The sequence below is a fragment of the Thalassophryne amazonica genome, chromosome 9 (assembly GCF_902500255.1).
Source record: "Thalassophryne amazonica chromosome 9, fThaAma1.1, whole genome shotgun sequence".
NCBI lineage: Eukaryota > Metazoa > Chordata > Actinopteri > Batrachoidiformes > Batrachoididae > Thalassophryne > Thalassophryne amazonica.
In genome coordinates this window covers 30,456,115-30,477,579 of record NC_047111.1, presented here as the reverse complement: position 1 = coordinate 30,477,579, position 21,465 = coordinate 30,456,115, and the positions used below count along the sequence as shown (strand labels likewise).

The 21,465-nt window shown below is 44.1% G+C and overlaps 1 protein-coding gene across 1 annotated transcript in view; it reads right to left on the bottom strand.

Moving 5' to 3' along the window:
* wwc1 (WW and C2 domain containing 1) overlaps positions 1-21,465 on the bottom strand; it is a 157,867-nt gene that overhangs the window by 110,213 nt on the left and 26,189 nt on the right. The window lies entirely within an intron of this gene.

The following is a 21,465-nucleotide window of genomic DNA, read 5'->3' as shown; positions in this document are numbered from 1 at the left end:
TAAATACTCTATCATCTCAATTATAACATCACAATATGAGCCAATGTCCGCTGTGACAGGAAGAGGATCACTTTTATGAATGCAAACTCATCACAACACACAGTGACCAATGATCAGGATCAATTAATATCAGACTCAACAGTTCAATCCAGTATTGACTTCGTGTTGGTTACTTTTAGGATAATCATTTGATGTCAGAAAATCCCAGAGGTGTCTGAATCAAAAACTCAGTCTTATTTAAGTTCTAACCATATCTAGCAGAGTACGCACCATTACAATCATGAAGACTCGGTTTACTTTCCACTGTCTCCAAAACACCGTATGTGTATGCATTTCTCTACATTTGTGTACATTCTTCCCAAATTCTGAGTGCGCAAAAATAATCCACTTCAAAATGCTCGTTACTAGACTGAATGTTATGTGGTAAAGTGGCAACCGAACAGCTCGAGAGACATGCTTGTGACCAGGTCGGTATACTCAAAACCCTGACCAGGAAGGATGATGTGGATGAGGAAGGTCAAAGAACTACACTCCAAAATATAAATGCAACCCTCTTGAATCAAAATGATCATAAAATAACATAAATTAACAACTGTACACCCATCAGTAAACTGTGCATTGTGATATGAAACTGCCATACTTATTTACTCATGTAAATCAGGCGTTCTAACAAACAGTGCTGCACATTTTCATTTCAACCTGTCTGACTAACAGAACACACCTGACCAAGGATTGGTGGAAAATGTGCAACGCCATGGGTCCAAAGAACCAGGGTTCAAAACCACTGCTAATAAAGACAAATGTAATCACAAGCGACGGCATTTCAATTAATAACTTATTTATTTGTACAGATGGACAGATGTGAGCTTGATGTCATGCTACATGTGTATGTTTATTAAAGGTGTCACAATACATGCGCATTTAACCATACAGTACAGTACACACAGGGCAGTTTGGTGTACAAAACTGTATGAACATTACACGGTACAGCTGTACAGTAAGATTATACACACATGGGAATTTGTTTCCATAAATCACTGACATTTCGTCTCATGTTTGGTCCAGAGACTGTGTGCCACTCTAGTTTCATGCTCTGTGCAGGAGGCGTGGCAACCCCTCTGTCTACTGTCTGTGTGTCTGAGGTGAAAAGAGGAAATGGCAAAGCAGGCAGTTGAAGCAAGATACTGGATTATGGTAAATGGGCTGATTTATACAGCGCTTTTCCATCTGAATCGGTAGCTCAAAGGGCTTTACAATGATGCCTCACATTCACGATTCACACAGAAACACTCACACACCGATATCAGGGTGCTGCCATGCAAGGTGCTCACTGCACACCCAGAGCAACTTGGGGATTAAGGACCTTGCCAAGGGGTCCTTAGTAATTTCCGGTCAAGCTGGGGTTTGAACCGAGGATCCTCTGGTCTCAAGTCCACCGCTTAACTACTAGACCATTATCTCCCAGCTGATTATTCCAATCAGAAATTTTGGAAGCATAAATGGAATTGGTTAATTTACATTATTCTATCAAAATATGAACCAAAAAGTGAAAGTGCACTAATCCCGCATTTGGGTTGAATAACTTTCCGCGGATGAGATGACAGAAGAGACTGGGGTTTACACAGAAAATGCCACCAACTTATAAATTGTCATTTTATTTGAATTAATGTGAAATTTCACAGAAGGGATGTAAAAACTGTCAATTTGATTTGTCATAGTTCATTGTCATTTTAATAATAATGGCTTCTACCAATATAAGCACAATATATGAGTTTAAATGGGACCAGGATATGTGCCAGGCACAGTAGACGGAAAGGTGGTTCCAACCCTGGACCCGGAAAATTTTCTGCTGTATGGTGCCTTGTGAGAGACTTCTTCATGAATAACAGGGGGAAGATATGCTGGGTAATTTAAATTTTGTTATGCGCCACATAAAGTGCATCAGGCTACAGCATTCTGCTGGAGGAGTTCACCTGTTGTGAGGGTTGACTTAACCCCTGATGGTCCTGCTTCAGACGAGACAAAACTTTGCTTGTGAATTTAACAGCGCTGCACGTGAGTGCAAATAATGCACAAATATGAGTTCAGTCCTGTACGATGTCTTTCATTCAGTGTCGTCATGACATTTATGTGCACAGCCCAGAAACAAATGTAAGATACCCACACACACACCCTGCTCCTGCGCTGCATTCGTTTGACTGCGTCACAGTTCTAAGGCGATGTTCAACCCTGTTTGGACATAGATTTGGATAGTTTGGCTGATGATCCTCACAGAACAAGCTGCAGCAGACGGATTCATGCTGGGTCACTGTTTTTGTCTGAAAGCCATTTCAGGAGGAGGTGGACTGTGTGTGAGTGGAGGGGGCCATTATGGATTGTCAGAGGGCCTTCTATTCACATCCGGGAGAAAAAAAAAATATCGAAGAGGGAGGAGGGGTAACTAGTCACAATAGAAGGAAACAGCCCATGGCATTCCACAAGCAGAACTGATACATCGCCTGGAGGTTTCTGGGGCAACTCTCGGCCCGAGCGCACTCACCGCAGCCTGATACAGCACTCCCATGTTTAACTTTTGCTATTAGTGGGTCAGAGTTTCAATTACTCACATATTTGATTCCAACATAGGGTGTTAATTACTGGATAATTTCTGCTGTAAACTGAGTTAAATTTACATGTTGCATTTCTGTGGTCCTCAAAAAAAATGTGGTAACGGTTCCTCAGGGTTCAGTTTTTCTGCAGTGAGTTTATGACAAACGACCCATCAGCCATTTAAATTCATTTAATTATCATTATTACTAAATGTACTTCTAACAGCAATTTCCATAAGCAAACTGCGTATCAAAATCCAGCAATTGCAAAACACGGTTAAAAGTCCAAGCACCCCCCCCCCCACAAAAAAAAAATACAACAGAGACAGAACATCAATTTATTAAAATAAAAGAGTAAGACCATTTACTAATCATAAGTACCAGGTCAGGTCAGGCCAGGCCAAGGACCATCTACAGTATCTGTCATAGCCCGGTGAAGCCTGAGCTTCTCCTTGTTGTTCTCCAGCAGACTGAGTCCTCAACACTAAGGCACCTGCATGCTGGATCATGCAAATCTGTACTTAAAATATAGAGGTGCCGGTAATTCTGACCAAAAGTTTAAGTGGACGAGAGGGTGAGTGCTACCCTACGCCACATCGACCCTGACAGGCATCAGTCCACTGAACAGGTTGCCCGTGGGTGGAACTTTGACTGGAACCTTTGGCTTTCCTCTACCTACAGGTAAACCAGTACTATCCAGGTCACCACATCACCCAAATGTTGCTCCACCAAAGCAGAGCCCTGGCTGACTGCCACCAAAGAGTCCAAGAAGTCCTCATCCTGCCTAATCCCTCAAAGACCCGCAACCGTTCCTTTCAGGTACATCACTCTTTCACGAAGATGTCAGCATACCTCACAATCTGACGGAGAACAATGGCAATGTGAACTAAAACACAATCGAAAAATCATTCACAAAACAATAAGCAAAAAGGTAAGAAGTAAAAAGTTGAACAGGGGTCAAAATAGGCTGTTTGATTTTAGATACAAGATCCAAAACATGTCAGAGTTACAGAAATTTTCTGCAACATAAATTTAAGTGTGAATGTTGTCATGAGTGTGCACGAAACGTCTTCCATCTCTCAGTTTTCTGTTACTGTTTCTTTTGCTTCTGTGGCAACGTAATGTTTCAGCTTTCATTGTGTATGATCGCCAGTTACTTTTAAGTATTTGTGATGATCACGAGAGATTTTTAAAGCAAGTATATTTTGATGACTTTACTTTATGCCCACCACCACCTTTTCTCTCAGCGGTGCCAGATTACCTGAGGCGTGCACCTACAATTGTACCCTGGAAGAAACGCCCGAGGAGACGGGGTAAACGAGGTGGAGTACTCGTGAGAGTAAGGGCTTACTTTCGGTCCCTTCATGGGCATAATTTTGAACTGCAACGCCGCTGTCTCTTTCCGGCAAACCACGCCTCTCCGGCAATGCGCTGGATTATTCCCGTCGCTTGTGACGGCACTGTTGTGGAGCAGTGCGCATCGGCGCTGGAGTACTTTCCTCGGCGACGTCGAGTTCCAGACCGCGGTGTGGATTTTAGGAATCTTCAATTGTTTTCCCGAGAACTACGTTCACGGATGGCTGACGACTTCACCCTTCATCTATCTCTGATGAGCATAAGGTCTGTGAGCAATAAAACTTTTATTCTCAATGAATTTTTTACATCCCGGGAGCTGGACTTTATGCTTTTAACAGCGATCTGGTTTCGGGCTGGCGAGTCCTTCACCTTCTCGGAGCTACTTCCCCCAGGTTGCTCCTTCTTTAGCTCCCCTCGCACTACAGGCAAAGGCGGTGGTTTGGCAACAGTGTTTAAATCTGACTTTGTTTGCTGTCCGCTTCCCACTAAAGCCTATGCAAGCTTCAAGCTACAGCTCTTTGAAATCAGATTGGATATACCTGTTTTGTGCGCACTCATTTATCGCCCTCCTAAATTTAACAAAGATTTTATAAATAACTTTTCTGACTTTGTGGCAGGTATTGCTCTTAATCGTAACGCATTTTTAATTGCTGGGGATGTTAATATTCATGTTTGTTGTCCATCCAAGCCCTTGGTCAATGACTTTCTTAAAGTTGTGGACTCTTTTAATCTTAAGCAGGCAGTAAATGTCCCGACCCATGACAAGGGTCATACTCTGGACCTTATCTTATTCAGTGGTCTAAATGTGAACGTCATAGAGATCTGTAACGCAGGCATATTGGACCATGTTCCTGTGCTTTTTTCTGTCACGGTGTCCTCCACCATTAGGAAACAATGCGTTCCGGCGTGCCAGCGGTGCGCTATTTGCCCCGCTACTGCGTCACTCTTTTCTGCTGCGTTTCATGCTTCTGAACTTATGTCTTACGATTCTAATATAGATAATGATGAGTTGGTTAGCTTGTTCAATACTACGTGCTCAGAGATTCTCAATGTTGTTGCCCCTTTCACTAATCAGCGTGCAAAACGCTCAGAGCCATGGCACAATGACATCACGCGCGCACGCAGACGGGAATGCCGCCGTGCAGAACGGAAATGGAAGAAAGATCAACTTCAAGTATCACTGGGGATTTTAAGACATTCACTTACGAATTACCAAGATGCTGTTAAGACTGCAAAATCAGAGTATATGGCAAATATTGTGTCTACAAATCTTCACAAACCCCAGGTTCTTTTTAATGTTTTGAACAAAATGGTTAATCCTATTGATTCAACTGGTGCTGTTCCCTCTTTTACTTTGGGTGACAAATTTTGTCAATTTTTCAGTGACAAAATCTCACTCATTCGATCTTCTTTGCCAACTGTCATCACTGACCCCTGCATCATTCCTGAGTGCTCAGCTGTTTTTAGTCAATTTGAGCCTATTTCTCTGTGTGACCTATCTAAAACTGTACAAAGTTTAAGGCCTTCAGACTGTGCACTGGATTTCCTTCCTGCTAAGCTTTTGAAAGAAGTCCCTGATTCAGTTGGTCCTTGTATTTTACAGTTGATTAATGCCTCTCTGACTTCAGGTGTTGTTCCTTGTTCCTTTAAACAGGCCATAATACAGCCCCTCTTAAAAAAAACGTAATTTGGACCCTGCTATTTTTTCTAATTATAGACCCATTTCTAAGATGCCATTTTTATCTAAAATACTTGAAAAGGTGGTCTATACTCAATTACAATCGCACCTTACTGCATTTGACATAACTGAAAAATTCCAGTCTGGTTTTAAACCTTTACACAGCACTGAAACTGCTCTTTTAAAAGTTTTTAATGATCTTCTTTTAATCATGGACTCTGGCAGCTCAGCTGTGCTTGTGCTTTTAGATTTAACTGCAGCCTTTGACACTGTTGACCACCAAATCTTATTATCTCACCTTGAATCGTGCATTGGATTAAATGGCACAGTGCTCAAATGGTTCAAGTCCTATTTGACTGGTCGGTGCTTTTCTGTAAACCTTGGTCCCTTTGCGTCACAGAAAGCCCCTTTGACTTGTGGAGTACCTCAAGGTTCAATCTTAGGGCCAATTGTTGTGTGTTGGGGGGTGTGGCTGGATATTTTGGTGTTCTTTTCTTTTCTTTGCTCTTCAGGTGGCATGGAAACTGATTTGTCTGTGGAGAAGGTGCTGGCTGAAGAGTCCTCACCCTCATCAACATCATGTGTAGCACCTGTGACGGGTGCTCACATGCAACCTTAAAGACTTTCAGCTGAAGCAGATAATTGGATGGCGTTCTGCATTTAAGTCATGTGTGATTCAAGCAGAACTGCCGGGAACTCGACCTTGTGATGTTCGTTTGTGAGACGCTGAGGACCGCGCCTGTGTTTGACACATCGAGCCCGTGAAGCAAGGAAGGGTGAGGACACATGCTGTCAGCACACATTAAAGGTAATTGTTTGACTAATTGTTGATAGTAACTTGGTGTTTTGTTACACAGTATACTTGAATTGTGATGAGAATTGTGCAGCTTGCTTCTCACTGCTGTGGCGTGCGGATAAGTGATCCTCCACCTGTTATGAGAAGCTGCTCATTTGCATAAAGTTAAAAAAGATACAGACCTGAATGTGTTGCTGATAGCGTGTGTCTTTTGAAAGATATTGTTGTAACTGCTGACTTACCTCACCTCTTCTTTGCTTCACAGAGAGTCAGTTTGTTGTGTCCACCTGGGGGGTGTTTGGCGGTGGTAGTGGGTCCAGGAGCGCCGGGCTTTGATCCTTGCGGGCGCTGGAGAGCGTGCCAACAGTCACTCCACCAGAAGGACGCTATTTTTGTTTTTACACTTTTTATGCACAGCGGGTGTAATAAATATATTGTTTTTGGAACCGCTTTTCTGGTTATTTGTAGCGCTGGGTTCTGTCTGACGCAGGTCCGCTCCTCAACCCGCGTCGACACATAACAGTAGTTCCCGGCCATTCCATAATGGACCCAGCGGCAGAAGCGGTTCCTTTTGCCGAAAAAGTTCAAGAACACTTGGAGAAAATATGGGAGCAATTACACCATCTCGCAAACCAAATTAAACAAACAGACGCCCGTGTTACGGAGCTTGCAGCGCAAGCCGCTCCGCTTCCTGCTGCTCCAGCTGCGGCATCATCGATACTAGTGCAGATAACTCCGTCACCCAGAGATTCGGCGTCCGAACCGATTGTTTGTCGTCCAGAGCCTTGTGTGGTGATGCAATGTTCTCTGGTTTCTGCTCAGTCAGGTTGGAGCGCCGCAGCTTTACGAGGAATGTTTGTAGATGGGTTAAATGAGTCATTAAAAGAGGAGCCGGCAGTCCGTGACGGGCCAAACGATTTAGATGAGCTAATATCGTTGGTGATTCGTCTAATCGGATGAAGGAGTGTGGACGCGAGAGAGGACGCCCATCAGAGCGGGTTTTTTCGTCTCGGGGCTTTCCCCGACACAGATCTGGGCCGCCTCTTCTTCGCTCCACTGAGGCTCCTCCGACGGGACCTCTGGCTCCTCCTGTTGACGAGCCCATGCAGCTTGGACGAGCAGAGATTACTGTATTGCCCCGACATATAAACGTCAAGAAAAATAGTGGTGACGTATCTCCAGGTGTTCTGGGACAGGCAATATAACACACATAAAAAAAAAAATAAAAAAAAATCTAGTACGGGTTAATGTTTTGTTTTCTTTAAATAGGGGTTATAATTTGTTTGGGGAGTTAGAGGCATTTTTCTTGGTTTGGTTAGGGCCCGGTTCCACTCCAGCCTCGGTGAGCCTTTGTACCGTTCGTCATTGGTGTTGCCGGGGTGTGGTGCAGCGGAGACTTACCTCAGTCGGAGGGGTGGGCCGATCTGTTGCCGTTCGCCATTTCGGTAGTTCCACCCCTCCCGAGAGGCTGGGGTATGGTCGAGTTGGGGCACCGGACGTATTTCCGGTTCTCCGCTGTGCCTTGGGGTTGGAGCTGGGTTAGTTTTTTCCTGTTCCCTTCTCCGGCTTAATGTTTTGAGCCGTTCGCCAAAGTTGAGCCGCCGAGGGGCTCTGGGAGGGACCCGGGGTCTTTCGGGGTGCCGGGGAGGGTAACAGGATTTACGGTCGTTTTATATCCCCCCGGGGTTGTTTTTGGTAGTCCTCCGGGAGTTGATTTTTGATTTTGTTCTGTTTCCTTCCGGGTTCCACCTCCAGGGTTGATGGGACGGTCCTCTGGGGGGGAATTGGCTTGGGGCCAACTAGCCAAGTGTGACCGGGTCTGGGGCTCCGGGGTTGTGGGGAGGGTACCTCCTGGGGTTGATGGTACGGTCCTCTGGGGGGCGCCGTTTGCTCCATGTACACCTGGGGACCTTTGTGGGATTATGGTTCTGGCTGTTCCTCCTGGAACTGGCGATGAAGGCCTTCTGGGGGGGGTTGGGCTCTGCAGGTCATTCTGGGGGGGTTGTTTGTTATTTTTCTTTTATGCATTTACGTTTGTATTGTGTTTGTGGGGCTGTGTTGGGTTTTTGCGTTTGGGAGTTTTTCTTTTCTTCCCGGGGTTTGATGGGACGGTCCCCTGGGGAGGTTTTGGGTGGGTTTTATGTTTTTTTCTGTGTTGAATTGTACTGGGGAATGTTTTGGGGCTTTTGTTGATGCCAGCCGGCCTTCCAGCTGCGGTGCCTGTCCTGCTGTCTGTGGTGCTGTCTGCTTCCTGACGTGGACCCCGGAGGGAGGTGCTGTTCTCGGGCCTGGTCTGTTCGGTCGCCGGGAGGCTTACCGTTGATGGGGGGGTACTGTTGTGTGTTGGGGGGTGTGGCTGGATATTTTGGTGTTCTTTTCTTTTCTTTGCTCTTCAGGTGGCATGGAAACTGATTTGTCTGTGGAGAAGGTGCTGGCTGAAGAGTCCTCACCCTCATCAACATCATGTGTAGCACCTGTGACTGGTGCTCACATGCAACCTTAAAGACTTTCAGCTGAAGCAGATAATTGGATGGCGTTCTGCATTTAAGTCATGTGTGATTCAAGCAGAACTGCCGGGAACTCGACCTTGTGATGTTCGTTTGTGAGACGCTGAGGACCACGCCTGTGTTTGACACATCGAGCCCGTGAAGCAAGGAAGGGTGAGGACATGCTGTCAGCACACATTAAAGGTAATTAAGTGTTTGACTAATTGTTGATAGTAACTTGGTGTTTTGTTACACAGTATACTTGAATTGTGATGAGAATTGTGCAGCTTGCTTCTCACTGCTGTGGCGTGCGGATAAGTGATCCTCCACCTGTTATGAGAAGATGCTCATTTGCATAAAGTTAAAAAAGATACAGACCTGAATGTGTTGCTGATAGCGTGTGTCTTTTGAAAGATATTGTTGTAACTGCTGACTTACCTCACCTCTTCTTTGCTTCACAGAGAGTCAGTTTGTTGGGTCCACCTGGGGGGTGTTTGGCGGTGGTAGTGGGTCCAGGAGGGCCGGGCTTTGATCCTTGCGGGCGCTGGAGAGCGTGCCAACAGTCACTCCACCAGAAGGACGCTATTTTTGTTTTTACACTTTTTATGCACAGCGGGTGTAATAAATATATTGTTTTTGGAACCGCTTTTCTGGTTATTTGTAGCGCTGGGTTCTGTCTGACGCAGGTCCGCTCCTCAACCCGCGTCGACACATAACAGCCAATTCTATTTTCGCTCTATCTGCTTCCTTTGGGATCAATTTTTAAGAAATATAACATTCAGTTTCACTGCTTTGCTGATGATGTGCAGATTTATTTACCTCTGAACCTTAAAACAAACTCATTTGCCATCCTACAGACCTGCTTTCAAGAAGTCAAAGACTGGATGTCTTTAAACTTTTTGAATCTAAATGAAAGCAAAACAGAGATTGTGGTCCTTGGTGACCTTGACCTTTCTGCCCTTGGCTCACTCGCCTCCTACTGTCGTTCATCTGCTAAGACCCTTGGTGTCTTTATAGACAGCTCTTTTAAATTCGAGAAGCAGATCAACACAGTGGTCAAAACAAGCTTCTTCCAGCTTAGACTTTTAAGTAAAATCAAGCGTTACCTGCCCCCAAAACAGCTGGAACAGGTTGTGCACGCCTTGATCACGTCTCGTTTAGACTACTGCAACTCTCTGTATGTTGGTCTTAATCAGTCGTCTCTCCATCGCCTCCAGATGGTGCAAAATGCAGCTGCGCGTCTGCTCAATGGAGCCAAATGGCACCAACACATTTCTCCTGTTTTATCTTCACTGCACTGGTTACCTGTTGCTTTTAGAATTGATTTTAAGATTTTGTTGCTTGTTTTTAAATCAATTCACAGTCAAGCCCCATTCTATTTATCTGATATGCTGTCACTGCACACTTCAGGAAGAGCCCTCTGCTCCGCGGACCAGAGTTTACTGGTCTGTCCCAGGTCTAAGCTGAAGACCAGGGGAGACAGAGCCTTTGATCTGGAGCAAAAAAGATGTTTATTTTTTTTGTTTGTTTGAGCTTGGGGCCCAAGCTCTGGAACTCTCTGCCATTAAATGTCCAACTGGCTCCTTCAATTGACTCTTTTAAGACTCTTTTAAAGACACATCCTTTTGCACTGGCTTTTAACACAAGATGATCTGAATACTGCCACATCTTTTATTGTTTTGTTGATTTATTTTGTTCTTGTATTTAACTAAATATAATTTTAATTCCTTTTATTGTACAGCACTTTGGGGCAGTGTTGACTGTTTGTAAATGTGCTTTATACATAAACCTGTCCTTGAACATGAGTAACATACCATCTTCCACTGTTCAGTTGTACGGTATAGTGCACAACATTAATTTACATGAATGGAAGTCACTCCTTGAGTGGTTTAATTACAACAGTTTCATCTGAGCCGTAGTTAGTAAATATTTATTTTTAGTCTACACACACACACACACACACACACACACACACACACACACACACACACACACACACACACACACACACACACACACATTCAGTTGGGCGGCTATTATCATCTGACACATGTTACACTTTTGTTAGAGTGGCTGTTCCTGTTCTTTTCTTTTAAACATATTATGTACTTTGCTTCCTTGTGAAGCTGGTGCTCACCAGGTGTGAAATACACAACATGGGTCTTCTCCATTTCAACATCTAAATCTGAGGTTGACCTCATATTTTGACAAAGAGAGCTCTGAACATACTTCTCTGCAGATTACTTGGATCTTGGTTAACCTAGGTGCACCTCCTCAACCTGGCTTGGCCAACATGAAACATATTAAGCCAGGATACATAAACTCAACTTGGTAAAGCCTGCCTCTCTCTGTTATCATGGACTCAGCTCTCTGACAAAAAAAAAAAAAAACATTTTATTGAAGCATCAAGCATGGTCTGTCTTCCATCTCTCGCCTTCTCTCTTTTCTTTGTTAGAGTTATCTTTATTTTCACAAGCACAGTCATTGTCACTGCTTATTTAATATTGGTTTTGTGAGTCACCCATTTAATTTATGGTAAGTTAAAAGGGGACAGCGAGATGCAAGCTGATGTTAGAATATGAAAGACTGTACACTATTATCTTATACCACTATACTTAGTGGTATAAGCTGGCTGTGACTTACACTAAAGTGACATGTACAGACAGGAGGACACGTTTTTAATATTATAAAATGTAAATAGAATTGGGAAGATAATTTTGTTGTTCCAACAGGTGCCAGCTTTATTATTTCTCAATTATGGAATCGTAACTTGGCAATGAGACATTACATCATTACCAACATATGTAAATATATCTGCTAGTTAAACAGGTTCCTGGTAGCCTCTAGAAACTGGACGACATCTAGTTTATGTATATAACTATGTCATGGATTCCTGCTGCCACTTGTGTTGCGTGACTGCAGATGTACTCAAACAACAGAATGGTGGATTCTTGCTGAAGGGAGAAACTGAACTGGGTACTTTTTTCAGATGATGACTGATAGACCCCTTTTAGTGGTGCTCTAAATTTAGCTCAGGGAGACAGGACAGGTTCAGTCAGTTTCTGGCTGGCAGAAAAAGGTGGCTGGTTGAGTGGCTGGATATCCACATCCCATTATTCTACAACCCCTGGCAAAAATTATGGAATCACCGGCCTCGGAGGATGTTCATTCAGTTGTTTAATTTTGTAGAAAAAAAGCAGATCACAGACATGACACAAAACTAAAGTCATTTCAAATGGCAACTTTCTGGCTTTAAGAAACACTATAAGAAATCAAGAAAAAAAGATTGTGGCAGTCAGTAACGGTTATTTTTTTAGACCAAGCAGAGGAAAAAAATATGGAATCACTCAATTCTGAGGAAAAAATTATGGAATCACCCTGTAAATTTTCATCCCCAAAACTAACACCTGCATCATATCAGATCTGCTCGTTAGTCTGCATCTAAAAAGGAGTGATCACACCTTGGAGAGCTGTTGCACCAAGTGGACTGACATGAATCATGGCTCCACCACGAGAGATGTCAATTGAAACAAAGGAGAGGATTATCAAACTCTTAAAAGAGGGTAAATCATCATGCAATGTTGCAAAAGACGTTGGTTGTTAACAGTCAGCTGTGTCTAAACTCTGGACCAAATACAAACAACATGGGAAGGTTGTTAAAGACAAACATACTGGTAGACCAAGGAAGACATCAAGGCGTCAAGACAAAAAACTTAAAGCAATAAGTCTCAAAAATCGAAAAATGCACAACAAAACAAATGAACGAATGGGAGGAAACCGCAATCACCGTCTGTGACTGAACTGTAAGAAACCGCCTTAAGGAAATGGGATTTACATACAGAAAAGCTAAACAAAAGCCATCATTAACACCTAAACAGAAAAAAAAACAAGGTTACAATGGGCTAAGGAAAAGCAATCGTGGACTGTGGATGACTGGATGAAAGTCATATTCAGTGATGAATCTCGAATCTGCATTGGGCAAGGTGATGATGCTGGAACTTTTGTTTGGTGCCGTTCCAATGAGATTTATAAAGATGACTGCCTGAAGAGAACATGTAAATTTCCACAGTCATTGATGATATGGGGCTGCATGTCAGGTAATTGAAAGGATGTTTGGGGATGATTAAATCATTTTTCAAGATGATAATGCATCTTGCCATAGAGCAAAAACTGTGAAAACATTCCTTGCAAAAAGACACACAGGGTCAATGTCATGGCATAGGGTCAATGTCAACGAGCAGATCTGATATGATGCAGGTGTTAGTTTGGGGGATGAAAATTTACAGGGTGATTCCATAATTTATTCCTCAGAATTGAATGATTCCATATTTTTTTCCTCTGCTTGGTCTAAAAAAGTAACCGTTACTGACTGTCACAATCCTTTTTTCTTGATTTCTTATAGTGTTTCTTAAAGCCAGAAAGTTGCCATTTGAAATGACTTTAGTTTTGTGTCATGTCTTTGATCTGCTTTTTTTCTACAAAATTAAACAACTGAATGAACATCATCCGAGGCCAGTGATTCCATAATTTTTGCCAGGGGTTGTATTCCACTTTCCTCTCTTGGTACTAAATTCTTCCTTCTGAGGGGCAGTTGGTTACCTAAACTCCTCTCAATGTCACAGTTTCCCTCAGAGCAAAGTGCCAGCTGGCAGCAACACCCCAGCCTCCATTTCACTTTGTCAGGCATTCAATAGCACCTTCTCAAATGCTTCACTGCCTCACTGGTCCTCCAGAATACTACAGCTGCAGAAGTCACCGCATACTGAGCTCATACGGCCAAAAACAGATTGACTAAACGATTATTCAGAAAAACATCTGTGGAGATTCTCAGTCATCCAGGTCATGGTATTCAAGTATGTTCACTCACCCTACTTGGATAACTGTCATACATTTGGCTAAAGTAGAGGTAACCAATATAGGGTAATGTTTTCACTGGTGCGTGAATGCATGTACAAAATATCTCAAAAACAGCTGGACTGATTTACTGGGAATATTTATTGGATAGCTGTCAAGAAGTGATTAGATTTTGGAGTCATTTGGTCAAAGGTCAAGGAAACGTGATCAAACCCCCACCCACAAACAAACAAAAAAATAAACATCTTTTTTGCATATCCCAACAACCAGGAAGCCTGCTTTAATGACGTAAAGCTTATATTGATCAGTTACATATTTGTGATTGACTGGTATGAATGAGATCCTTCAGCTTTCAGGCTCCTCTCCTGTGGAACCAGCTCCCAATTCAGATCAGGGAGACAGATACCCTCTCTACTTTTAAGATTAGGCTTAAAACTTTCCTTTTCGCTAAGGCTTATAGTTAGGGCTGGATCAGGTGACCCTGGACCATCCCTTAGTTATGCTGCTTTAGACGTAGACTGTGGGGGGGTTCCCATGATGCACTGTTTCTTTCTCTTTTTGCTCCGTATGCATCACTCTGCATTTAATCATTAGTGATCGATCTCTGCCCCCCTCCACAGCATGTCTTTTTCCTGGTTCTTTCCCTCAGCCCCAAACCAGTCTCAGCAGAAGACTGCCCCTCCCTGAGCCTGGTTCTGCTGGAGGTTTCTTCCTGTTAAAAGGGAGTTTTTCCTTCCCACTGTAGCCAAGTGCTTGCTCATAGGGGGTCGTTTTGACCGTTGGGGTTTTTCATAATTGTTGTATGGCCTTGCCTTACAATGTGGAGCGCCTTGGGGCAACTGTATGCTGTGATTTGGCGCTATATAAAAAAAAAGTTGATTGATTGATTGATATATATACATATATATACATATGTGTGTGTGTGTATATACACATACGAGGTCTATTAGATAAGAAACCGACTTTTTTTTTTTTTTTTACTATATGGATTTGAATGACGAGCGATTACACCAATCATGCTTGAACCCTCGTGCGCATGCGTGAGTTTTTCACGCGTGTCGGTGACGTCATTTCCCTGTGGGCAGGCCTTGAGTGAGATATGGTCCAGCCCTCTCGGCTGAATTCCTTTGTTTCACACGCTGCTCGAGACGGCGCGCGTTGCTTTATCAAAATTTTTTCTGGACCTGTGAGGAATATCCGAGTGGACACTATTCGAGAAATTAAGGTGGTTTTCGGTGAAAAGTTCAACGGCTGATGAGAGATTATGGGGTGTTTCTGTCAGTGTAAGGACTTCCCACGGAGCGGGATGTCGCACAGCGCTTCCAGGCGCCGTCGTCGGCCTGTTTCGACCTGAAAACATCCTAATTTAAGGCTTAATTCACCCAGAACGTCGTGAGAGAACAGAGAAGATTCAGAAGAGGCCAGCATGAGGACTTTATGCGGACATTCCACTGTTTAAGGACATTTTTTAATGAAAGACCTGCGCGCAAATTGCCGAGTCGTTTCTGTGACGACTCGGCGAATCTGTGTGCGCCGCGACAAGAAAAACAACTCCGTGTTGAAAACCATTTGTAAAATTCAGGCGGCTTTTGATGGCTTTCAACAAGTGAGTAACTGAGAAATTGTTTAACAGCTTGGGCATGTTCCAACTTGCCCGTTAAGGTTTCCAACGGAGGTGTTTTCCTGTCGCGACCCCCCGTGGTCGGGTCCGGCCCAACATGCGACTCTGCCCGCACGTTCTTTCATTACAAAATGTCCGTTAACAATGGAATGTCCGAATAAACTCCTCATGCCGACTTCTTCTGAAAGTTCTCTGTTCTAAGACGACTTACTGGGTCAACAGAGCCTGAAATGTGGAAGTTTTCAACTTGAAACGGCGAGACGCTGCCGCCTCGAAGCGCAGATCGCCGTCAGGCGCCGTGGGCCGTCCTTACGGCGACACTACCAGACCAAAATCTCTCATCAGCCGTTAAAGGTTTTACCGAAAACCAGATGAATTTATCGAATGGTGTCCACTCAATTGTGCCTTACACTTTTGAAAAAATTTTGATCAAACAAAGCAGCAGTCTCTGAGCCATTGCTAAACAATGAAAAATCAACGATAGTGGGCCACTCCTCACTCAAAGACTGCCCACAGGTGAAAGACATAACCGACAGCCGTGAAAAAATTCTCGCATGCCCACGAGGGGTCAAGCATGTCTGATGTAATCACACGTGATTCAAATCCATATGGTTTTTGAAAAAATAATAAGGTCGGATACTTTTCTAATAGACCTCGTACATATATATATATATATATACACACACACACACACACACACACACACACACACACATACACTCAACAAAAATATAAACGCAACACTTTTGGTTTTGCTCCCATTTTGTATGAGATGAACTCAAAGATATAAAACTTTTTCCACATACACAATATCACCATTTCCCTCAAATATTGTTCACAAACCAGTCTAAATCTGTGATAGTGAGCACTTCTCCTTTGCTGAGATAATCCATCCCACCTCACAGGTGTGCCATATCAAGATGCTGATTAGACACCATTAGTGCACAGGTGTGCCTTAGACTGCCCACAATAAAAGGCCACTCTGAAAGGTGCAGTTTTATCACACAGCACAATGCCACAGATGTCGCAAGATTTGAGGGAGCATGCAATTGGCATGCTGACAGCAGGAATGTCAACCAGAGCTGTTGCTCGTGTATTGAATGTTCATTTCACTACCATAAGCCGTCTCCAAAGGCGTTTCAGAGAATTTGGCAGTACATCCAACCAGCCTCACAACCGCAGACCACGTGTAACCACACCAGCCCAGGACCTCCACATCCAGCATGTTCACCTCCAAGATCGTCTGAGACCAGCCACTCGGACAGCTGCTGAAACAATCGGTTTGCATAACCAAAGAATTTCTGCACAAACTGTCAGAAACCGTCTCAGGGAAGCTCATCTGCATGCTCGTCGTCCTCATCGGGGTCTCGACCTGACTCCAGTTCGTCGTCGGAACCGACTTGAGTGGGCAAATGCTCACATTCACTGGCGTTTGGCACGTTGGAGAGGTGTTCTCTTCACGGATGAATCCCAGTTCACACTGTTCAGGGCAGATGGCAGACAGCGTGTGTGGCGTCGTGTGGGGTGACGCGGTTTTCTTGATGTCAATGTTGTGGATTGAGTGGCCCATGGTGGCGGTGGGGTTATGGTATGGGCAGGCATCTGTTATGGACGAAGAACACAGGTGCATTTTATTGATGGCATTTTGAATGCACAGAGATACCGTGACAAGATCCTGAGGCCCATTGTTGTGCCATACTGTACATCCAAGAACATCACCTCATGTTGCAGCAGGATAATGCACGGCCCCATGTTGCAAGGATCTGTACACAATTCTTGGAAGCTGAAAATGTCCCAGTTCTTGCATGGCCGGCATACTCACCGGACATGTCACCCGTTGAGCATGTTTGGGATGCTCTGGACCGGCGTATACGACAGCGTGTACCAGTTCCTGCCAATATGCAGCAACTTCGCACAGCCATTGAAGAGGAGTGGACCAACATTCCACAGGCCACAATTGACAACCTGATCAACTCTATGCGAAGGAGATGTGTTGCACTGCATGAGGCAAATGGTGGTCACACCAGATACTGACTGGTATCCCCCCAAATAAAACAAAACTGCACCTTTCAGAGTGGCCTTTTATTGTGGACAGTCTAAGGAACACCTGTGCACTGATCATGGTGTCTAATCAGCATCTTGATATGGCACACCTGTGAGGTGGGATGGATTATCTCAGCAAAGGAGAAGTGCTCACTATCACAGATTTAGACCCGTTTGTGAACAATATTTGAGGGAAATGGTGATATTGTGTATGTGGAAAAAGTTTTAGATCTTTGAGTTCATCTCATACAAAATGGGAGCAAAACCAAAAGTGTTGCGTTTATATTTTTGTTGAGTGTATATATATATATATATATATATATATATATATATATATATATATATATATATATGTGTGTGTGTGTGTGTGTGTGTGTGTGTGTACCTCATGCCGAGGGACTCCAAGGATCCCTTCATCAGGGATGCTCAACCAGACGTGGAGTGTGGTAGGAAATGGGTTGTGGCAGAGACAGTGGACCAGGCAGAGAATAACCTCAGACTGAAGGAGATTATTGGTGCTGTACAAAGGGACAAGGTGGGTATTGGTTGGAGAGAGAACAACTGATGGTCAAAGCAGAATGGGAGGGATAGAAGACGCATGGTGATAGAAGAGATAAGGAGGATGGAGGAGGCGAGTCAGGCGGTGAGGGCAGTTGGCCAGGCGCAGCAGGGGTCCTGGACCACATGGGAGGATGCTTCGGACCGTAGAATCAGTTGGTCTAACCTGTGGTCCATGGAGCCACCCCGCATCAGCTTTCTGCTGCGCTCAGTGTACGATCTTGTGCCAACCCGTCAACCTGCATAAGTGGAAGTTGGTTGAGTCCAATGCATGCGTCAGATGTGGAAAGAGGGGTACACTGGAACATGTCCTTGCTAGTTGTGGCTCATCATTACAGATGTATACATGGCGACACAATCAAGTCCTGAAAGTTCTTGTGGATGCCCTGAATACACAGTGTGAAGCAACCAGCTTTCAAAAGCCCTGCCAGAAGATTCCATTCGTGAAGGCTGGTGCTACGGTCAGGAAAAGGCTTAAACAGGACACTGCGACCTCTGTTGGTGCACTGAGACAGTGGAGCATCCAGGCGGACATTGGGAAGCCTTTAGTCTTTCCACACCACATAGTCACCACTCTGCGGCCGGCTATAGTACTGTGGTCAGATGATGCAAAGGCTGTCATGTTGGTTGAACTAACAGTACCATGGGAGACCAACATGGAATGGGCCTATGGGAGAAAACTGGCCAGGTACAGTGAGCTTAAGGGACAGTGTGAAGATCGAGGTTGGAAGTGTTCTGTCTACCTAGTAGAAGTTGGCTGCCGAAGCTTTGTGGGGCGCTCTACCATCAGGTTTTTGACCGACATTGGTTTGCCCCCAAGGCTAGGCTGAGGAGGGCCACTGTGACCAAGCTCCAGGAGGCAGCTGAGTCTTCGTCTGCATGGATCTGGAATAAGGGCCGGGAGCCCTAGTACCTAGTTCTTGAGCTGAGTTGTTGCCGTCACCCACCAGGTGGCAACTTTGGGGTACTGCTGGGGCCACCCATACATGTCATCTCCTACCGGAATAGGCCCTGAAAGGAGATATGGGTTCCAGCTGAGGATGGTGGGTGATAAGCAGGGAATTTAATTCCCTGTATGAGCTGTACTAATACACACACACACACATATATATATATATACATATATATATATATACACACACACACACACACACACACACATACACAGTGAGGAAAATAAGTATTTAAACACCCTGCGGTTTTGCAAGTTCTCCCACTTAGAAATCATGGAGGGGTCTAAATTTTCATCTTAGGTGCATGTCCACTGTAAGAGACATAATCTCAACAAAAAAAATCCGGAAATCACAATGTATGATTTTTTTAATAATTGATATGTATGTTACTGCTGCAAATAAGTATTTGAACACCTACCATCCAGCAAGAATTCTGGCTCTCAGAGACCTGTTAATTTTTCTTTAAGAAGCCCTCTTATTCTGCACTCTTTACCTGTGTTAACTGCACCTGTTTGAACTTGTTACCTGTATAAAAGACACCTGTTCACACACTCAATCAATCACATTCCAACCTGTCCATCATAGCCAAGACCAAAGAGCTGTCTAAGGACACCAGGGATAAAACTGTAGACCTGCACAAGGCTGGGATGGGCTACAGGGCAATAGGCAAGCAGCTTGGTGAGAAGGCAACAACTGTTGGTGTAATTATTAGAAAATGGAAGAAACACAAGATGACTGTCAATCTCCCTCGGTCTGGGATTCCACGTAAGATCTCACTTTGTGGGGTAAGAATGATTCTGAGAAAGCTCAGAACTACACAGGAGGACCTGGTCAGTGACCTGAAGAGAGCTGGGACCACAGTCACAAAGATTACATTAGTAACACATGATGCTGTCATGATTTAAAGTCCTGCAGGGCAGCAAGGTCTCCCTGCCTAAGCCAGCACATGTCCATGCCTGTTTGAAGTTCACCAGTGACCATCTGGATGATCAGGAGGAGGCATGGGAGAAGGTCATGTGGTCAGATGAGACCAGAATAGAGCTTTTTGGAATCAACTCCACTTACCATGTTTAGAGGATGAGAACAACCCCAAGAAAACCATCCCAAATGTGAAGCATGGGGGTGGAAACATCATACTCTGGGGGTGCTCTTCTGCCAAGGGGACAGGGCGACTGCACCATATTGAAGGGAGGATGGATCGGTCATGTATTGTGAGATTTTGGCAAACAACCTCCTTCCCTTAGTAAGTGCGTTGAAGACGGGTCATGGCTGTGTTTTCCTGCATGAAAATGACCCCGAACACACAGCCAGGGCAACTAAGGAGGGGCTCCGTAAGAAGCATTTCAAGGTCCTGGAGTGGCCTGGCCAGTCTCCAGACTTGAACTCAATAGAAAATCTTTGGAGGGAGCTGAAACTCCAAAACTGAAAGATCTAGAGAAGATCTGTATGGAGGAGTGGACCAAAATCCCTGATGCAGTGTGTGCAAACATGGTGAAAAACTACAGGAATCATTTGACCTCTGTAACTGCAAACAAAGGCTACTGTACCAAATATTAACATTGATTTTCACAGGTGTTCAAATACTTATTTGCAGCAGTAACATACAAATAAATTAAAAAAATCATACATTGTGGTTTCCGGATTTTTTTTTAGATTATGTCTCTCACAGTGGACATGCACCTAAGATGAAAATTTCAGACCCCTTCATGATTTCCAAGTGGGAGAACTTGCAAAATCGCAGGGTGTTCAAATACTTATTTTCCTCAACGTATACGAGGTCTGTTAGAAAACTATCAGACCTTTATTTTTTTTTTTTAAACTATATGGAGTTGAATCATGTGCGCTTGCATCAGCCAAGCTTGAACCTTTGTGCGCATGCGTGAGTTTTTTTCACGCCTGTCGGCTGAGTCATTCGCCTGTGGGCAGGCTTTGAGTGAGCACTGGTCCACCCCCCTCGTCGGATTTTCATTGTCAGGGAAATGGCTGAGCAATTGGAGCAGCGCTGAATCAGATTTTTCCAGAAACTGTGAGAGACAGCCAGGTGGAAACCATTCGGAAGATTCAGACAGCTTTCGGTGAGGATACTCTGGTCGTCACACAGATTAACACACACAGCTTCATTTAGCCTGGAAAAAGAGTCTGTTGCTCTATAATAAAGCCCTCCGTAAAGCTAGGACATCTTACTATTCATCACTAAGTAAGTATTATTAGAAAGCATTGCTTAAATTTTCATTGTTACGCAGATGATACCCAGCTTTATCTATCCATGAAGCCAGAGGACACACACACCAATTAGTTAAACTGCAGGAATGTCTTTCAGACATAAAGACATGGATGACCTCTAATTTCCTGCTTTTAAATTCAGATAAAACTGAAGTTATTGTACTTGGCCCCACAAATCTTAGAAACATGATGTCTAACCAGATCCTTACTCTGGATGGCATTACCCTGACCTCCAGTAATACTGTGAGAAATCTTGGAGTCATTTTTGATCAGGATATGTCCTGCAATGTGCATATTAAGCAAATATGT